General features: G+C 37.6%; 1 protein-coding gene across 3 annotated transcripts in view; it reads right to left on the bottom strand.

Annotated features, from left to right (window-relative positions):
• LOC106867639 (uncharacterized) overlaps positions 1-23,148 on the bottom strand; it is a 174,165-nt gene that overhangs the window by 87,664 nt on the left and 63,353 nt on the right. For all 3 annotated transcript variants that reach the window (XM_014912566.3, XM_014912565.3, XM_014912564.3), the window contains one exon: positions 14,036-14,490. The gene's annotated coding sequence lies outside the window, so the exon portion shown is untranslated. The remainder of the gene's footprint in view (positions 1-14,035; positions 14,491-23,148) is intronic.

The raw sequence follows: 23,148 nt of genomic DNA, 5'->3' as shown, positions 1-23,148 counted from the left end.
CTTTATATTTTTTTTTTCCTGCTTTATTTGTGGAGGATAAATGCTCCGCTATCTCCTAATTTCATTTCTGCCATTTTGTGTCTCTGTGAATATTCGCTATCTCCAGCGAATATCCATGCATATATTAGTATCGTTGACGTAAGAGGACGTCATGTATCTGTTATTTTCTATTTGGATATTTACTTCTCAAAATGGCGTTTGTTACGAACGTTGAATTTACTACAGATATGTAAAACTTTTACTACTTGTCTTTTACTTCTCTCGGCCATTAGGCTGCGGCCATTAGGCTGCGACCATTAGGCTGCGGCCATTAGGCTGCGGCCATTAGGCTGCGGCCATTAGGCTGCGGCCATTAGGCTGCGGCCATTAGGCTGCGGCCATGCAGGGGCATCGCTTTGAAAAATCTTAGTCGAACGAATCGACCCCAGTACATATTATTTTTCTTAAACTTGGTACTCACTGTGTTGATCTCTTTGCTGAACCGCTAAGTTACGTTGACGTAAACACACCAACACTGGTTGTCAAGCACTGGTGGGGACAAACAGACACAAAAGCATGCACACACACACACACACACACACACACATATACATATATACGTATTCGGTGGGATTCTTTTAGTTTCCCTCTACCAAATCACAAGGTTTTGGTCGAGCAGAGGCTATAGCTGGAGACATTTGCTCGAGGTAAAATGTGGTTGAGAAGGAAACTTCTTACCAAACGGCCCTAGATTTCTCTAAATTATACTTTAAACAAATCAGTGAAGCATGGAATGAATGAAGGACCCATGATTGAGCAGCCCTGAATGGCCCCTAGAACACAAAGTGACGACGAACGATAAATGTAGTCAACCGGCACATGCTGTTATCAAATGTGTCCCTGCATTTTTTTAACAAGTACAATGTGATCGACGGAAAATTTTCTTTCTATATCTAGCAAATAATGCAACCAGGTACAAGCTACATCGAAGTGCTTGCTCGCCAGAGGGCGTTTTATATTCCAGACTCAACATATATTTATTTACTGGATGCTTCGTCAAAATATTCTACTTTCCTCCTTTCTCTCTCATTCTCTCTCTCTCTCTCTCTCTCTCACACACACTCACACACACACACTTTCTCTCTCTCTCTCTCACACACACACACACACACACACACACACACACACACACACACACACACACACACACAATCTCTCTCTCTCTCTCTCTCTCTCCCTTTAAATATAGATAGACAGAGAGATAAATAGACAGAAAGTCAGACAAACAAAGCAACAGGTAGACAGATGTATATTATGGCATATCTTTCTCGCCTACGCTCTAAGGAATAGAGTTTCAATCTCTTGAGTATTTCAAAGAAACCTGAAGATGCTATGCACTTGCAATGAGAGTTGAATGAAATATACAAGTGAGCTGAAAAGAATAGCATGCAGTTTAAAGCTGAATGTTTCAAGCTTTATGCTATCAGCATGTAAAATTAAATATCCTCCCGAAGGACCTGAGAGACCTGCGTGGGATGGATGTGTCTTCAAAACGAAGCTAGACATCTTGCTGTCAAGTGTCCCAGACGAACCAACTTCACAGCAGGACGTACAGATGAGGGCAGCGGCATCAAACTCCCTCCTGTACCAAACGTCAATTTCTAAAAAGAATTACTGAAGCAAACTTATGTAACAACACCAAATGGCGGTGCCCCAGCTTAGCCAAAGCTCATGAGCTGAAACTAGATTGAACCAAATCAAATTAATTCAATATATGTTGCGCCTAGTAGAAAAGAATATATATATATATATATATATATATATATATATATATATATATATATATATATATATATATATATATATATATATATATATATATATATATATATATATATATATGGAAAATGTATATATTATATATATTATATGTATATATAAATATACATAAATACATATATATATATATATATATATGAAACTCATGCATATCTAAACGGTATGAACCTAATCTGGTGTTACTCTAATCTAATAACAAGGAGATCAGAAGCAAAAGCTGTAATGTAAAATACATGATTGGTTTCTTTAAACATTCCAATACACGCGCGCACGCACACACAGACACGCACACACAAACACACTCACATACACTGATATATAAAACTGTGTACCTACAATCACAAATCCACATAGTTTTATAACCACTATATGTATCTGTGTGTGTGGGCGTAGGTGTGTGTGCGCGTGTGTGTGTGTGGGTAATTGATATAAACATGCATGCACACTCACACGCAACCACACATACAACCATACACACACAGCGTTCACCACCACCCACCTACGCATTTCGATAATAAAGTTATTGTATTGGAGATTGATCTTGAAAGAAACGTATTGATGGCAGAAGGTCGAAAATGGTGGTGGTGGTGGTGGTGGTGGTCGTCGTCGTCGTCGTCGTCGTCGTGGTGGATCGGAGAAGAGAGGTGTGATAAAGTGACATGGCTTCAAACACCCTATTACATAAACATGTACACAAGTGCAACCACATTAATCTTCTAGAAGACAACTTACAAGGTAAATATTGACATTCACTAACAGCAAAACACACAGATATACACACCTATCATGCAAATATTATATAAATGAATATATATATATATATATAATCCTTTACTTGTTTCGATCATTGGATAGCGACCATGCTGGGGCACCGTTTTCAAGAATTCTACGTCAAATGGGTCGAATTCAGTACTTTTTCTTAATCCTGGTTCTTATTCTACCGAAATCTATGGCCGAACCGCAAGGTCACGTGGACGTAAACACACCAACACCTGTTGTCAAACGATAGTAGGGGACAGACAAAGGCATAAAGAAACACATACATACGCAGACGCAAAAACACACTCACACACGCACACACACGAGAACGCACAAACGCACACCACACACACGCACGCGTACAAGGCTGGGAATCTTTTATCCGAAATTCTAATATCAAAAATAACCTCTAAATTCCGAAAGATTATTGAACGCTGACATGACACGCTACAAACGGGAAATTGGCCTAAATCCTGGGAACATTCTAACCAATACAACTGTTGTTTGCCGTGCTGACACATGCGTTTCTAAGTAGTGAACATCACGTTTTCTTGTTGTTGTTGTTGTTGTTGATTCATCACAAAACATTCTTACGTGTGATCTGGATATCACCCGAATGCATGAGTGTAACATGACAAGTGTCATTACTTGTGCATTTAAAATTGAAATCCTGACATTTCTTTACTCCAGTTTTTCTTTTATTTACCAGGAATCAAGTTCAAAGCTTTATTTCTGCACCTACCTTTCATAAAACCTAATACCTGTCGAGTGAAATATAAAATTCGAATGCCAAATCTGTTCTGTAACCTTTTAATGAAAGCATGACGTCACAGGTGGAGACTGATATCTTGGCTTTCTTAAGATATCATGAATAAAATTCATTAAAATTCAAGACATTAAGTTCTGAGTCTATGAATAAGAGATATTATGAAATATAAATAAGTATTGTATTTAGATATGGATCCCGTCACCAACATGTCCCCTTTTGGTGATGTAGATAATAAAAATACTCCAAAATCTAACGGAGGCTCTACTCTATGTGTGTGTGTGAGAGAGAGAGAGTATGTGTGTATATGAGTGTATGTGTGTGTCCATGTGTTTGTGTGTGCGTGTATCTGTGTGTGTGTACGTGTTTAACCCACATACATATAAACGTATATATACATATATATCAGTTGAATAAGGTCAAAACACGGTCTGGTTTTCACTATGGTATTTTAACGTTAAAAATATATTTTGTAATGCTCATGAAGTTAAATTAGCGCTTTCATGCATAGAGTAATTATCACATTCCAAATGTGCTTAACTGACAGTTGAGTTCTTGACAACTTTAGTACCTCTTACATATATATATATATATATATATATATATATATATATATATATATATATATATATATATATATATATATATAAAGTGAAGTATATTGCCACTTAAATGTGGCTGACCCCTAAGGGTGGATGTTACTGTTGCTTTTAGCCCCAGGAGGACATCTCCTCCAGCTGGCTTATCGACACACTTCTGTGTCCTGTTTGTTTTGCCAAGGGAAGTTATCCCTCTCATCGTGATCTGTAGCACGAACGGATCCGGGTTTCAGGGTTATTTCCCTTCGTCAGCGTCCGATAGCCACCGATCTGCGATGAGAGAGATAAATTCTTGGCAACCTTATGGATCTTTTTCCAGTGAAATTATTCACTGATATCGAAAAAGTGAAAACAAGCAATGTTAATTCTCTAAATGAGGTATTAACAGTAACTGCACGATAAAGTGAAGTATATTGCCACTTAAATGTGGCTGACCCCTAGGGGTGGATGTTACTGTTGCTTTTAGCCCCAGGAGGACACCTCCTCCAGTTGGCTTATCGACACACTTCTGTGTCCTGTTTTTGGATATCAGTGAATAATTTCACTGGAAAAAGATACATAAGGTTTGCCAAGAATTATCTTTCTCATCGTAGATCGGTGGCTATCGGACGCTGACGAAGGGAAATAACCCTGAAACCCGGGTCCGTTCGTGCTACAGATCACGATGAGAGGGATAACTTCCCTTGGCAAAACAAACAGGACACAGAAGTGTGTCGAAAAGCCAGCTGGAGGAGATGTCCTCCTGGGGCTAAAAGCAACAGTAACATCCACCCCTAGGGGTCAGCCACATTTAAGTAGCAATATACTTCACTTTATCGTGCAGTTACTGTTAATACCTCATTTAGAGAATTAACATATATATATATATATATATATATATATATATATATATATATATATATATATATATATATATATATATATATATATATATATATATGGATGTATACATATATACTATGAAAGACGGTAGGGAATATTATTTTTGTATGGCGTAATGGATTGGTCGCTGTTTAGTTACATATTTAGGAGTTGATTGTAATTTACTTTCTCCTAAATCCTCTAAGAGGGTAAGAAGACAGACAAGCTAGATCTCTAACAGGTCTTTCCTGAATCCTTAGTAGCTTCTAAGCTGAAGTGAAGACAGTATGGTTTTTGTCTGTCTTCTTGGCTTCTTAGAGGAATTAGGTAAAATTATACAAATGTGTCCGACTGATTCAATAAATTCTATTTATTTTATTTATTTATGCAACTGAGGATAGCTCTGCATTTAAATTGATGTAATGATTGCATTGTTCAATTAAATGGAATCGCTTGAAACGATCGTACTGCATCACTTCTGGATATCCTGCTTCTTATTTTGATTTTATTCACCTTATTTGAAACTGCACGGATAATTCCGCACTAATTTTCGGTGCCTCAACTTAAGTGACTAATTCATCTGAATCTCAGTTATTTTGCTTATATATATATATATATATATATATATATATATATATATATATATATATATATATATGCATGTTTATATACATGCAAATATGCATTCATACATTTACATATATATGAACATAAACAAATAGTGAAATAAACTGACACAGTTATAATGACAAGTATTCCAGCTGATGCGATCAATGGAATAGCGTGCTCTTAAGATTAACATGCACGTGGCTGAGTACTCCACAGATGCGTACCTGTGAGATTCAATGTGAGACAGAGTGCGGGAAAAAAGGGGGCCTGGCCCTTTGAAATACAAGTGCAACGCATTTACAGCTGGCTAAGTGCACTGGAACAATGTGAAATAAATTAAAGACTCAACGCGCCGCCGGGAATCGAACTCACGACATTACGACCGAAAGCTGAATACCTTAACCACTAAGCTACGTGCCTTCACTATACACATACATACATACATACATACATACATACATACAGACAGACAGACATACCAACACACAACCATAGAAAATATACAAATATATATATTCATAAACAAACGTATAGATATATGTGCACATGTATATATACGTACTCGCACACATATATACATGCATATACACATGCGCACATAGGCACAAATGCGAACACATGAGCGAATGTTTTTGAGCAAAACTGATTCTAGTGACTGGAATTTCATCTTTCGAATTATCAATTTGTACAATCTGATAGCTGGTAAGAGAATACATCGACTATATTTAATGTAATCCCCGTTCCATGCGTGCGTATATATGTGTATGTATGTGTGCGCGTGTGTGAGTATGTGTCTGTATAGATATATATTTATGTATTATATACACACATATAGATGTGTTTATATAGATATGTTTAAGCAATTATCTATACATATATGCATATACATGCATTTATGTATGCAACCAGATAGACATATATATACACATGCATTTATATACATATGTATATAGGTGCGTGTTGTATGCATGTATGTATGTTCTTGTACATACATACACATGCACGTGTGTGCATGTGTATGTATGTATCGTGATTGTTGTCTCGAAGATGCGTACCACAAAAATATGAAGCTAAGTAATCGTATGACAGAAGATATTCCAATAATTCTATAGTAACATCCATAATCTTTGTTTTAAGACTAGAAAATAAATCAAAAGCACCATTAATTCCAAGAACACCACACAAGCAGCCGCAGGCTTTTCTCAGATTTTTCCCCGTATTCCAATAGGATTACAACTGCAAGTACAATTGTTCTCTTTATCTTTAGTCCTTTGGGAAACCTTCTGCGCTGTGCCAATAAGTGATCAACATTGTAGAGTAACAAACGCATTAAATGTCAATCAATAGAGCTGCAAATTTGTCTTTATCACTATAGTCGAAACTACACTTGAGTGGATAGAGGTTACGTGTGTGACGTTAAAAAGATCAGCCCACTATCTTATGGAGCAGGACTCGCTCCTACATCGTGGTGGCTTTCACGAATAGCTATCAATTATATCCTTGGGTCGATTAATACGTTGTCTCCTGAATCTCGCTAACGTAAACCATTGAATATGTATGTGCGTGTGCGTTTGTGTGTGTGTGAGTAAATACACACACACACACACACACACACACACACACACACACACACATATATATATATATATATATATATATATATATATATATATATACATATATAAATACTTACCTGTAATTATTGAGGCTTTGTTATATGTAACACACTGCCTAAATACCAATCTTGAAAAATTAGGCTTCTCAAACCCAGAAAGAAGAAAGCTAATTCGAAGACTAAAGATCCATTCCATCAGTGGAACCATAAAAATCTGTAAAACTTTTCAGAAGTTTATCATTTAAATATATATGTGCACGTCTAGATATATAATCATATGCCTAAGAATACATACATAAAACATACAGACCTGCACATATACATACACACATACTTACAAACATACATACATACATACATACATACACACATACATACATACATACAAAAATACCCTGTTGTTAATGTTTAAATTCCAACGAAGGAGCCTTGGATCTAGGTTAGAAACCGGTTCTTTCTCTATTGACAAGAAATTTTGAAATAAACTGAATAAAATAATATATATTCATACATATTCAAGAATGCATACGCACGCTAACATACACAAATGCATACACATTTATATATCTGGAGACTGTACCAAACGAAAGAAAGAGGAGTGCTCTACAACACACGGTGGCGGTGATGGTGGTGGAGTGTTTGTAATTTCAGGGAAAATTGTGCTCTGCCTCTATCAAATCGAGCGACACACAGCAAAGTTTCGCTGTGTTAGTGTACATACATATAATTGTGCTTGTTTAACAATGATGAACATCGATTTTCTCAGGTAAAACACATTACAATGAGTTTCCCAACAGTTATATATTTATTTGATAACAGCAGGAAAATAAGAGAGGACAGTTAATGACCGATTGCTACAGTTAATGGCTGATTGCTATATTTTAAGGGAAATCTCGTGAGTTAAACTATTTCGATAAAGCAAAACAAAATGGAAGCAAACATGCTGAAAGATGAGTTAATAACAGAGAGGAGGGGGATGGACGATAGAAGAGGAGGGAAGGGGAGATGGGGAGGAGAGGAGAGGATAGGAGAGGAAGAGGGGTAGAGAGGGGAAGAGATAAAACGATTGAGAAAAGTTGAGAAATGTTGGAGGAATGAGGAAAAGGGGTTGATATATTTATGATAATAATAGTATTGAAGCTGAGCATCAGGTGGTGGAGTGGGACCCAGGGTGGTTGGAAATGAATATAACACAAACTGTGAGAAAGCTGGCATTTCTCAAAGGGGTCTTGTCAGCTTTTTAACTTTTTAATATGTGCAATCCTTTATTCTGTTAATATTTCAGTTATATTAATCCGGACAAAAAGCTTAGCGGCATTTCGCCAGTCATCATGTTCTGAGTTTAAATTCGCACACCCAGACAAACAACAAGCTTTCACGCAGTTTCTGCCTAACATAATCACCTTTAAGGCATTGGTCATTCCATGGGCACTGCAGAAGGCGCTTATCCACACTCACACAAACATGCCTAGACACATGAGCACACGAGCACACCTATGCATACATAAATGTATGTATATATGTGTGCGTTTCTCTGCGTGTATTTACATATATAGACATCTATCCATTCATTTATACATATGTACACTATTAATATATGCGTATGTATGTGTGTGTGTGTGAGAGAGAGAGAGTGAGAGAGAGAGAGAGAGAGAGAGAGAAACAGAGAGAGAGAGAGAGAGAGAGATAAAGATAGAGGGCAGTGAGACAGAGAAAGAAGCTAAGTTCGTACCAGTGTTTATTTGTGCATGTATGTGCTGATGGCCGCTGCTATTCTAGCCGAAACACCTAGTCTCGAATGTCCTCTGGTCTTCTAAGAATACCGACTTTCCTTTAATCGGATCTTAATTCAGACAAGTTCTTCATTTATTGAGATTCTCTGCCCTTTTCGGTTGTTGTTTTGAATCGCCGCAAGGTGTTAGTTTATATCCTCAAAAAGTGAACAAATTAACAATCAATCACGAATTTATCACATAGCTGCTTACTCTTTAGACGAACATGACCCTCACTGACAAGTGTTATGTGTCATCAGTACCCATGCGTGCGTTCTAAGTCGGGTGTAGCTTCACAGTTGCACATCGACTCTCACTAGGAATACGAAGACACCCAGAGACAAGCGAAGTGTAATATATCAGGCTCAGTAGAGCGCTGGGTTTTAACACACAAGTCAGCCTTTTTCCGAGGGGAATGCCTTAACAAGTATCAGAGGTCCTTCATTCGCAGTCACCCTACTGCGTTACCGAACGGAGTAGTATTTCTACACCGCTGCGCATGCCTGTCCGGAATACATATATACATACATATAAACACGTTACTGGATGGCCGTTGACGCACTTGAGTTCCTCCGCGTGTGTATACATGTGTGTGTGTGTGTGTGTGTGTGTGTGTGTGTGTGTGTGTGTGTGTGCGTGTGTGTGAGTGTGCGCTAGTGTGTACATACATAGGTACACACAAACACACACACACACACACACACACACACACATATATATATGTGTGTGTGTGTGTGTGTGTGTGTGTGTGTGTGTGTGTGTGTACGTGTATGTATGCGTGTGTGAATATATATAAATACAGACAGACAGATAGATAGATAACAAATAATATTTTCTTAATATATGTTACCAGTGAAAATTAATGTTTGATAATTCATCTGAAATTTAATCCTTTATAATCCTCACCCAAACCATTGGCTGCGTTTCAACTGTAAAACACCGCAAACATATGTATTGAAAGGAAGTCGCGACAGAATACCGCCATTGCAGCAAACTAGCTTTACAACACTTCTCTTCAAACATAAACGTATAATATTATCTTTACTCGTTAGAAGTATATGATATATCGATTTATTCTATGTACAAATATAAAGCTTTAGATCTAAACATATTCCATAAGGAAAACAATGAATATTTGATATATAACTACGCCATATTGCCAGTCAAACAACGTCATATTTGGGAAGTAAAACGTAATTATGTAGTCACGAATATGATGTTAAAATATATCAGAGAGAAGTTTGGATTTTGAAACGAGAATCTGCAGAAAGAAAAAAAAAATTCGGTAACAGTGTGGAAGAGTCAAGAAAAGGTTTCAATCCCCAATTGTGAAATATATTTAGTTGTTTTTTATTTTCTTCACAATATCCTCATTAAGAACTTATCGATGCCTTCATACCTCTCCTCACAGATGCGGATATTTGCGAAGAGTCAATATTGTACAAAAACAGCACAAAGTCTTCAGAGAAGAAGCTTCCCACATGCCAGAGCGTTGACCCTTAAAGGAGGTAAGGGATAAAACACTTGCATGAAGACCTTCTACTATTCAGCTCTCCCTAGACTTCCTTAATACCATAGAGAAATTTGGATTTCGAACTAAATGTTGCAAAGAAAATATTAAAAAGTAGCAATGAGGCAAGTCAATGACAAGATTTCACACTCACACCCACCTTTCCAGAAAATACCCCTTTTCGGAACCTATCAACGTCATAATTCTTTTCTTCATAGACTTGAATATTTGTGAGGGATAATAAAAACTGTACAAATTTGGTATACAGAAAGGACTAAACCGTTTTGATTTCAGTGAGGTCCCGAATCCCAGCTTATTGGATGTTATTGCCAACATCCCTGGACTTCATCATATTAAATCTTCCAGTCTTCTTAGTGACCGATAGAATATTCCGTAGAAACAGATAAAAAGAGTTGCATTCTTCCAATTCACACAAACACACACAATATTTTGTCTTAAAGTTTGTAAAGCTCTGACAACCTATAAATATTGATAGAAGTCATTTGTAATGCTTATGATTTCGTAATGAGGATTTACATGGAAACAAAACTCTGTAGTCATCTATTTATCATACTTAATGTATAGACACCGTTGGCAAGTCTGATACTGGGGATTTTCTCCAACAGAAAATCTATTCATATATAAGAACCAGACAAATATCGTCCCAGCAATGATTCACGAGAATGTTAGACGTGTTTCGGCTTCTTTGATCGATGATCGGTACCTCCTCGCCAATCATGCACCGAAACGAAAGGCTTGGTGTATGCTATTGAAACAACATTCAATGAATACTGTTCCAGTTGCCACTAATGTTTGACAGGTGCCACAGTCATCATGCTTGGAAGTCAAAACAGATTTGTCGTTCTCGTCGGTCACTACATCACGCCTGTCAATGATGTATATATATATTAATTATGATACGGGGGGAGGGGGGAATTTTAATTTAAATATGTCTCAAAAGCGAACACCGTTAATTCAATGATTATCTACAGCTGAGACTCGCTACACTGCCCATTAAAGCTTTTTCTCTGCAGTATTTGGTTTCAGAATCCACAGTTTTCTATGACAAAAGAAAACAATTCGAATTGTTTCTATTGCTACGCCATCGTGTCTTATTTCAGGTAATGGCTTTGTTTAGCCATGAGTAGGCTGTAGTTGTATACTTCACAGCTACACTGACGTAACTTCCGCTTCTGAATTTGACATTTAAAGGCATCATTCACCAATATCTGTACGAGAACCTTTGAGTAAACTAATCCCTGTAACCGACTCCAACCGTTATACACAATGTGGTTCTAAAGTCTCCCACCATAAACCTCCACTACAGTCAGTGTTTCTGAGGTTCTCTCCAATCCACTTCCTGTAATCCCTTGGATAATCCAGGATTTCGATGAGGATCCTCCAGCCGATTTCTTTCTCATTTTAACGGTCAACGGTCTTTGACTTACACAAAACACTAAATACAATATTGTTCTGAGCCCCAGGAATCAGACAGCCAGTGGCCCGGCTTCCATGGCGTATAAGTATCCAATATCACGCTATTCCCCTTGAATAGAATGCCAATCCGTCGCAGGATTAAACGTTGACGACAGAATGGAAAACGAAGAGTTTGGCTCAAGAACAAAACGCAGCGCTCGGGTTAAGAATCGAAACCTCGATCTTGCGATCGCGAGTGCAACGCTCTACCTACTTGGTCATGCACTTTCACAAAGCATATGATATTAATCAACCTTCTTTATTCGTTCGCACACTTGTATCACTAACATGTAGTCCAGATGCCACATGTTATTTCTGCGCAGCCTCTGTAAATCTTAAAGAGCCTCGTTTAATGTGGATATAAGAAACTAATCTCCATGCATGGCGACCAACGCTAATCGCTTCATATATCAAGGGAACAGGTATATACCATTTCGTTTTTGGATTTGGTTTGCAAGATTCTTTATGTGAGTTCGTGTGTTGAGACATATTCTGTTCTGTCTGGGGAGAGTCATTTTCTTTTGGTGCCTTATAATTTAACACACTCACCGGTAAAATAAGTGGAAATTTTACTGGTGAGTGTGTTAAATTATAAGGCACCAAAAGAGAATCACTCTCCCCAGACACAATATGTAGATACCAAATTATTTCAAAATATTATTAATGACTTTAATGGCTTCTAATTAAGTACAACAAGGCCAGAAATGCTGACGGGAGAGAGATCAACCATACTATCGGCCGAAGAATTACTTTATTCTATTTCGACATTAATGTCTAATTAAAGTGAATATAGAAACTAATAATTAGTTTAATGATGATACATTTTTTAATTATTACCCTGAAAATAATATTGACTTCAAATTTTGGCACAAAGTCGGCAGTTTCAGAAGAAGGGATATGGTCGTTTACATCGACTCCAGTATTTAACTGGTCCTTGCTTTATTGACCCTGGAAGGGTGAAAGGCAAAATCGACCTTGGTGGAATTTGAACCCATAACTTAATGCCGCTAAGCGTTTTACCCGGTGTGCTAACGATTCTGCCATCTAGACGCCTTAATTGATGACAATAATACTGAAAACAGCTTCTGAAAAATTTGGGTTCCTCTACAAAATAAGGAACTACTTCAACCCTAATTCCTTGCCAACATTTAGCAAAGCTAGGATAAGGCGCACATTCGAGTGTTTCTCACAAAACCCCAAATGCTGAGTAATTTATAAAAGAGAAAAATAACCACGTAACTGAAAGTTGTTATTGTATCAAAAGTAGGTGGGATTTGAACCCGAAACGTCGTGGAAAGAAACTAAACTATTTCAGGAATTTAGTCTGAGAATCTACCAATTATCCGCCTCCGCCCCTACCCTCACCCCTGTCGGCCTTCATTAAAGCATTATTGCAAAATATTCTAACAGAGATATTTGTGTCTGGTAAAGGGAAGCTAAATAGGAAAGAAATAGTCTGAAGAAATTAAAAATAATTTAAGAATTCTCAAACTAGTTCAAGGTTCAACATTTCTCCGGAGAAAACCAAAACGGTTTTGTCTTCTGGTCAAAATATGGTTGGGGAAAACAGTTCTTTCTTTATCATTCCCTCCATTTCCCCTACCCCCTACCCCCTCTCTCTCTCTCTCTCCCTCTTTCTCTCTCTCTCTTTCTCTCTAATATATATAAGTCTGTTTACATAGTTGATGTATTTTTTTATTTGTATTATAGAAATATAATTATCGCTTCGTAATATTATTTCTTTGCATAGTCTCTTTATATTAAAAAAGTATTATCGGAGAATTTGATATTTTTATCTGTCAAAATGATAAATGCAAAATGATAAATAATATATTTTCGATTTCTTAATAAACGACCATGATGATGATGTACACAATGTCATCAAAACTATTTCTACGCTAAAATATTACGTCTCGTTTTATTGGCTTCCAAATAACTTTAGTTATAATTATATATGTCTGCTCACATAACAAAACATTAATAAAGTTTTTTTCCTAAACGGTTATTACAAAATAAGGAAAATAATGATACAATCTGTACACATTCACAGAAGCGGAACGAAATTTCTTGTTTAAGACATTAAACTAAATGCAGAAATAAGAAGAGCGAAACAAGACCATTAAGATTAGCTGCCACAGATCCATCGAAGCGTAGAATATTATGAAATTGTTAGAATCATTTGGGAGTCATAACCGCCCTCGCCTTGCCATAATTTTTTGTTTTAATTATAACATATGTAGATAGACTTACCAATCTGTCTGCAGAGTTGAAGGAAGATTTCAATTCTTGCCGTTAGTTGTCTAACGTATTATTTGGTATCGATTTTCGTTTCATCGTGTTTCATGTTAACTGTATTATTATTGTTGTATATATACATGTGTATAATTTATAAACATGTATGTAGACGATGACTTTGTTTTCTATCTTTTAAAATCCACAACGGACACTGTGTGCAGCGATTCCATTAACGTCTGTTAATTATAACTGTTTGTATCGCTGATGTTGGTCTTGTAGACTCCATTATTACCGCTGACCGGCTTGACCATATCACTGAATGATCACATATATTTCTTCTTACACGCATCTATGTACTTAGTAGCAGCTAAGTTTCACCTCAAATACCAGCTCCCATACCTCAACAGGTTTACCGCATATCAGGTAACTTGACTTGTGTCTTTGTTCGGGCGAAATACTGCTTTCGGTTCCTGTTTGAACAGAAAAGAAACGAATAATTTTAGAAAAGTAGAATCATAAAGAATAAAGCATCACTAATACAGGATTAATAATAATCCTAATAATCCTAATAATAATCCTAATAATAACAAATACCAATATAAAATTATTAACGGTTTGACATTTTGGCAGAAGGCCAGCAATTTTTTTGGTGGGGGGGGGGGGCGGATAAGTCGATTACATTGACGCCAGCACTCAAGTGGTATTTATTTTATCGATCTCGAGTGGATGGAAAGCAAAGTCGATCGTGGCGGAATTTGAACAGAGAACGTAAAGACGCATAAGATGCTGCTAAGCATTTTGCCCGGCGCAGTAACGACTCTCCCCGCTCGCCACCTTCATCACGGAATTAATAATAGCCCTAGCACATACCAAGAATGCAATACGCCTCTCGGCCGAGGCCTAGCCAGTTTCACTGCATAGCAAAGTGCACCGACGTTTAATGTGTTGCGGTGGTTGTTTTGCTGTTGTTTGTGTGTTTTTGTTTTGTTTGGGAAATGTTTAAGACTATTTGGAGACTAAGAGGGCATACCTACACACACACACACACACACACACACACACACACACACACACACACACACACACACACACAGCCGACTTTGTTTCCTCATACCTTCCAGAAAATGGATACTTTTTAATGAAATTTTCTAAGAATACATTTCCGAGAATAAGGATTACGATTATGTCGGAATTTACTACGAGGAAAACTTGTAGGGCTCACGCATATACATACTAATACACATCACACAGATCTAGAAAATGAAACTTGAAATTTCCCCCCAAAATTGTACTCTGTGGCAGTATGTATGTGTGTATGTGTGTTTCACTGTTTCTCTTTCCACATCATATTCCGACATAATCATGATTTCCAAACTCTGAAAGTTGTTTGTAGAAAATTCCATTAACAAATAGCCATTTTTCTTAAATTTATGAGGAGGCAAAGACAACTCGAGTGAGTTTTCTAAAATTCTTCTCCCCATCCTCAGAATATATTTTTCAAAACAAATTCCGATATTATTTACACGGGCATATGACGTAATGGTTAAGAGTGCGGGCTACTAACCCCAAGATTCCGAGTTCGATTCTAGGCAGTGACCTGAATAGTAATAATAATAATAATAATAATAACATCGAATTATACCTTAGGAATGAAAAACCAGGTTCGAAATTTCCCCTAAGACACCTGATGAAGGCTGGAGGGTATACCAGCCGAAACGTTGTGTTAACAACAAACAAGATGAAGACAAATATCCGTCAAATGTAAATAATGTAAATAATGTACATAATTCCTCATCTCTTGAATATAGAACTGAAATTCCGATATAATCATAATCTCACCATTTAAAGCGCATTTGTATGAAATGCTATTTTTCTGGAAGTTATGAGGAAACAAAGTTTGTGGGGTGATAGGGGGCACATTTATATAAGTATTCCGACTGGGGAGATTGTGTAGAGAATGTTTGGTGTAGTTCGTGTTGTAGTATAGGGTGGTTATTGTGAAGAGTACAATGTGTTGTGAGTTTCGTTGTAGTATAAAGAAAGTGTGTGTGTGTGTTGTATGGCATTTAGTCGAGACCGAAGACTTTTAGTCTGCGATTCTGGCAATAAACGAAGGAACTGGTTCTGTTGAAGATTAGCCTTCATTTCTAATACTTGTACGGATGATTGTTTAAGTCAATTAACAAAATAATAATTGCAGGTAAATTAATTAAACAGCACTAAAGTTAATGACGAAATGTCAATGGAGATAATTAAAAGCCTGGACTGCTACAAAGACAAAACAAACGCAGAGTTGTATGACACAGGTGGGAGTGTGGCACGGGTGGCGGGGGGTAAATGGTAATCAATGGAAATAAAAAGAAAAAAAACAGATCGAATTATGTTGCTTGAATTTCTAATGATGGATTAACGTACACGTGCATAATAAAGTTAATTAAACAAAAACACAGAGAACAGTAACCATAGCAACGTAAATGAACACAAAGAAAGGACGGAAAGCGAAATGGTGGACCACGTGAAGCACGCACGTGATCTAGACACTTTTAATATACCAAACACACACACACACACACACACACACACACACACACATTCACATCAAACGTGATGGGAGAACTTATACACATTCATTCGACCTGCTAGAAATAGTAGTCAGATCTCTCCCATATTATACCTGACTGTCTTACAATAGGCAAGACTGATTTAATAATCTGGCCTGATATAAACTAAGACGTAATGGTCACGGTTGGAACATTTGCGACCATAGGTTTCGCATATATACCCACAAGATGTGTATGTATGCGCGTGTGTATGTGTGTGATTGTGGATGCATGGGTGCATTTCTGTGTGTTATTTCTTTACTACCCAAAAGGGGCTACACACAGAGGGGACAAACAAGGACAGACAAACGGATTAAGTCGATAATACCGACCCCAGTGCGTAACTGGTACTTATTTAATCGACCCCGAAAGGATGAAAGGCAAAGTCGACCTCGGCGGAATTTGAACTCAGAACGTAGCGGCAGACGAAATACCGTTAAGCATTTCGCCCGGCGTGCTAACGTGTCTGCCAGCTCGCCGTGTGTGTGTGTGTGTGTGTGTGTGTGTGTGTGTGTGTGTGTGTGTGTGTGTGTGTGTGTGTGTGTGTGTGTGTGTATGAGTTTATTCTCGAAAATAGATTCACAAAGAGAGCTTCAGATAAACACTAACTGTTTTTTAGATTTGATCTACCAAACTAGTTCAAATTACGCTACTTTCTACCCTCCTGGGGTCAATATGTCTTCTTTATTTTCTTTCAATAAGATTTTTAAAAAACCTCCTCAGCTAAATTAGTGACAATCTACCGGTTTAATGCAACGGATAATAACATTTGAAACAACCCCCGACCGAAACCCCGCAACTCGTCTCTCCTCTTGCCACACCAAATTATTTTAATAAGAAAATGGAAGTCTTTTTTTTTTCCTTTCCTCCTTCTTCATTTATTTATTTCAACAACTTCGAGGAGCGGAAATATTTTCTATATTTGAAGGTCACATTTAATTAAGTGAAATCTAATAAAACCGTATAAGTTTGAAAAAAATGTATTAAATATACGAGAAAACAGAAACACGTTTGTTGTGAAATATAAATTATAATGATTTAAAGCATAAAAATATAAATAACATTTTGATTGTATTTAAAAAATAAAATTTCTCTGCGTTAAAGTAATATTATTTTCTGGAATCGATAAAATGTATTTATTCTGAACATTAAGTTGACTGGGACTTCGAGCTTCACCTTGTTTATTTAGGCAAATTCCACACTTCTTCCAGAAGGCACTAAGGACTTACTTATGTGCGTGTGTGTGTCCATGTGTGTGTGTGTGTGTGCGTGTGTGTGTGTGCGTGTGTGTGTGCGTGTGTGCATGTGTGTGTGTAGATAGATAGATAGATAGATAGATGACACTGTGTGTAGCGGGGTCAGGTCCGTTATGAGGTCTCTCATGAGTTTTACTGGTAACATGGAATTCATTACAACTTGTTGCATGGTCGGGTCATCGGCCACTAAACCGCACCCCTGCTAGGCTTGCCTGATGAGAAGGGTTGTTACAAATTCAGAAGGGCTAAAAGCAAGATTCCGTCAGAAGGAAGGATGAACCTCGTGTATGTTCAGCAATTATCTACCACTAGTTCAGGCCCTAAGAAATTCCGGGTTGGTGACCGGTGGGCTGGAAGTGAGACACTTTCAGCTTTTGTTAAAAGGAGTGAGACACTTTCAGCTTTTGTTAAAACATGTCTCTAAGGGAAGTTTACTCTGATATGAAACCAGATATGCAAGAAAGGCAATGAACTTGAGAACATGGCGCTCCCACATTCCTGATTTTGCGATCCGCATTCGCACTTGGTATCTTGCTATGGCTCGTCTATGGATCATGCCATAGACCTAAAATTTTGGATTGTGCAATGCCCGGCGAGGCGACTTTCCGATAACCGGTCGCGAGGAGGGCGCTGCAGCGAGCGGGACACGAACCCAGGTGAAGCCGGCTGCAAGAGAGTAGCATCAAGTGGCTTCTAGCAGCGGAAACCTGAACTACAACGCGCTTGTCCTACAGACTGCTTTTCCTGTTACTTTTAGGTACCTCCTCGTGTCTATCATCTTTAAAACGGACACACTGGATCAGGTAGCCTGCGGTACATTATGCCTGAAGTGCAAAGTCGAGATGGTCGGATGATAACAGCATCAGTGTCATTAGATACAGACCTCTCCGTTCAGGACTGACTGGAGGCCAAGCAACAACAACAACAATTAAAAGCTTCTGTGTGGTTGCTCAAAATGCTAGCCATAGAAACCAGATCGCCTTCAATTATTCCCGCCGTGAGAGAGTTATTCCTAGATATACATTACCTGATAAATAAAAGACTGTATCGTAAACAATTACACTACTTTGATCGTAGGTATGATCAATTAGAACCAGCCCACCACCACCACCACAACCACCACCACAACCACCACCACAACCACCACCACAACCACCACCACCACCACCTCCAACAACAACAACAAAAACAACAACAACAACAGCCAAGTATTTTTCTCTTAAATAAACATTACAGCGAAGTAAATAAATTGGTTGAAACATTTCTTTCAGAGAAATATCTAGTCGCGCAGAGACAAGAATATTTGTGACTCATTACTAGTACAGGTGTGTAGAATTATATTCAACACGTTTGTGTACATTCGGACGTGAATAGACTTACGCTACGGAAACTTTATCTGGAGCGAAATTTTCCTTATAGACAATGCGTGCGAAAAACAGCTTTGGACCATGAATGACGTCATCGAACCATGAAACATTTGTTTTGGTGCGTTGTTACGTTTCTTCGGCAAACTGGCAATCCGTCGGTTACGACGACGAGGGTTCCAATTGACCCAATTCATTGAACAACCTGCTCGTGAAATTAACGTGCAAGTGGCTGAGCACTCCACAGACACGTGTAAACTTAACGTAGGTCTGAGAGAGATTCAACGCGGCACATAATGTGATAAGGCTGGCCCTTTGAAATACAGGTACTGCTCATTTTTGCCATCTGTATGGCGTGGAACAACGTGAAATAAAGTGCTTTGCTTAAGGACACAACGCACCACCGGGAATCGAACTCACGACCTTACGACCATGAACCGAACACCCTGACCCCTTAGCCACTCTTCGTTGGCTACGGACGCCACATCTGCCATTCATAATTCCCTAAGAACTCCCGTTCCATGGCCCAGAACTGTGTTCTTCACACACACAGTCTAAGAGAAGAATTTCTCTCCAGAGACAGATTTTACAGCCGATGTGTTTCCATGCCTGAGTGTACGCGAACGTATTAAATATAATTATACACGCCTATATTTCAATCATCGCTGCTCAGTGAGCTTCTAATTAATCATTTACCAATATTTCAGGATGGTACCAATACCATCACCTGTTGTTCTGATGTAATAAATTCCATCTTTCGAAACATTATTTTTGGATAAATTAATTAAATAACCTTATTTCTTGAATCAATCCGATTAAACGTTTAGAAGCTCTAAATTGCTTTTTCTAAATTATGCCCAAATAGTTTGCTTCCATTTCTGAGATCAAAATTAATTTATCAATGACGTAGTCTTTAGCAGGTGTTGTTGTCGTTGCTAGGTGCATGTCTAAGTGGTTACGGGTATTCGGTTCATGATCGTAACGTCAACAGTTCAAATCCCTGCGGCGCGTTCTGCCCTTGTGTAAGACACGTCATTTCAGTTCACTCAGCTGGCAAAAATGAGTTGTACTTGTAATTCACGTAGGGTACGCGTGTCGGTAGAGAGCTCACTCACTTGCACATTCATTTCATGAGCATTCGGTTCCGTTAATCGGATCAACTGGAACAACGCTCGTCGTCGTAACCGACGAAGTTTATTATTATTATTATTATTATTATTATTATTATTGCCTTTGCACAGCTTCTAACGCTGGAGATGTACTACAGTGTCAGCTGTTCACTACCAGTGAACTAAGGTTACACCTCTTGTTTTTCGAGCACCTTCCGGAGTATTTGAGCGGTTCCAAGCAGGGCTGTTTTCTGCAAGTGCTCCACCCTTATTGCAGCCCCTATTTGTTCCACGTACTTCTCAAGATTTCTACTCACTGTTCCCAGGGCTCCGACAATTACTGGTACTACTACCACCTTTTTCAGCGACCACAACTGCTTAACTATATTTAGCTTTCGATGTGGTTGTTCGAGCTCGTGTTTCCGTTGTTGTTGTTCTTGCTCTTGTTGCCTAGCTGCAGACAAGAACAAATAAAATAGAAATATGATCAAAAGACATTCCAACCGTAACCATCCCTGTCTATTTCTGAGTATTTTTAACATCCTTGTATTTTGGATATGATAAATCTCACGACACTTATTTAAAATAGTACGGTGTGACTTGAAGGAGATTTGGCTGCTGTTTCTAGCAAGTCGGGCGACGAAACAGAGACAACCCCTCCCTCCCTACCCACTATGGTCATTAGCATGGAAAAGACGGCGGTGGTAGCTTTTAGCTTAAATGGGACGTCGAAGATATTCGAAGCATTAGTAACTACCTTTCCTGATGGTATAACACAGACACATTCACACAAATAGAGGTATCACATTCTGACATATACTCTCACACATTCATACAATATGCACACGCACACATATACACACACATAAGCATATATTACACATACATGTACATATAACACACACATATACACATATTTACAAATGTACATATATCGATACGTGTGTGTGTGTGTCTGTGTGTGATGGGGTGAATGTGTGTATGTGTGTGTGTGAGCTCGTGTAGTGAAACTGCATAAGTTACAGATTCTAGTCTTACGTTTCCGTTTCTCAGGCGAAAGCGGTCTGAAAAGCGGAAACGCGAAGCCAGAAATTGTGTCATGTGAAGCCTCACTTTGAAAACCGTATGCAAAGACGTTTCATTACATTTAGCATTGCTATTTCTCGCCTCCAGTTTGTAAACAAAATCTTTGCCTAATTATACTTCTGTCTGCGTCTATTTACATATTTATATCTGTGCATGTGTGTGCGTATGCATATGCATATAAATACATACATGTATATGTATGTATGTATGTATGTATGTATGTATGTGTGTATTTATATATGTGTGTATATATATATATATCTATATATAGAGAGAAAAATACATGTGTTTATATATGCATTCATATAGAGAGATACATACATGCATATATATATACGTATGTGTGTATATATATATATATATATATATATATATATGCGAGTGTGTGTGTGTGTGTGTGTGTGTGTGTGTGTGTATAGAGAGAGAGATACATGTGTTTATATATGTATTTATAGATAGATAGATACATACATATATATTTATGTGTGTGTGTAAATATATATATATATATATACACACACACACATGTATTTATATACGTACTTATATGTGTGTGTGTGTTTGTGTATACGGAAACACACACACACACACACACACACACACACACACACACACACACTTCTATAATTACGTATTCCTAGTGCTTATTGTAGACATCATTGAAGGCTAAATCAAGATAAATCATATATGATATATTATTAACCTATAAGCCAACGAAACATGCAAAGTTCAAATTACTCAACACATTTCTGAAGTCATTAACGAAGAAATACTTCTGCTAATGTCTGTCCGCTGAATACATTTCGTTTCATTGAAACTCTAAATAAATGTTCAATGGAGTCCTACATGACAGCCGTGTCTCTTTATTCAGTATCTATCGCCTAATTGGATGCATACACTATAGCTATTGCTATATGTTCATGAATATCTCTCCAACCGAAAGAAATACTCATTACAGCTAGTTTTAAAAGTAACAACTATATTTTTATATACCTACGCATAAGAACCGACACACGCAGTTACAGATGTATAATGCGCACGCATGCAAACAAATAAATATACAAACACACGGGTATGCAAACATATAAGTTCAATGGCCAATGTTTTTTTTATGCTTACAAAGTAATATATAGAAATACATATGTAGATGCATATGTAGGCACACACATATACATCTTTCACCTCCTCTCTCCCACTCTCTCTCCTTATGTATATATATATATATATATATATATATATATATATATATGTATGTATATGTGTGTGTGTGTGTGTGTGTGTGTGTGTGTGTGTATGTATATGTTGTAAATCCAAAAAAGCGAAGAACAAACACACACAAAAATGCAACAACGCGAGGACGTGGTGCATGTAAAGTATTAGCAGACGCTCAGGGAAGGAAAGGAAGATGGTTTTATGTTTCGAGCAAAGCTCTTCTTCAGAAACAGGAAGATGGAGGAACAAAATCGCCAAAAATCCACATGTAGTTAAATTTAAAAAGTATATTATATATATAAGAAAGAAGACAGCAAAGGACCACAGATGAGGTCACAGAAGTGTGACGAAAGAACTCTGGTCGAAATACAATTAATATAAAATAAAGCTGAAGCAAGTGAACACCAAATATATAGTGCGTGTGTTTTCTTTGGCTAAACTGGCAACATGACCATCTCCAAGTACAACAATAGATATATATATATAGGCGCAGGAGTAGCT

This window comes from Octopus bimaculoides, chromosome 3 (genome assembly GCF_046866305.1).
Source record: "Octopus bimaculoides isolate indiv1 chromosome 3, ASM4686630v1, whole genome shotgun sequence".
NCBI lineage: Eukaryota > Metazoa > Mollusca > Cephalopoda > Octopoda > Octopodidae > Octopus > Octopus bimaculoides.
Note: the sequence above shows the minus strand (reverse complement) of the source record. Positions and strands in the feature narration are given on the sequence as shown.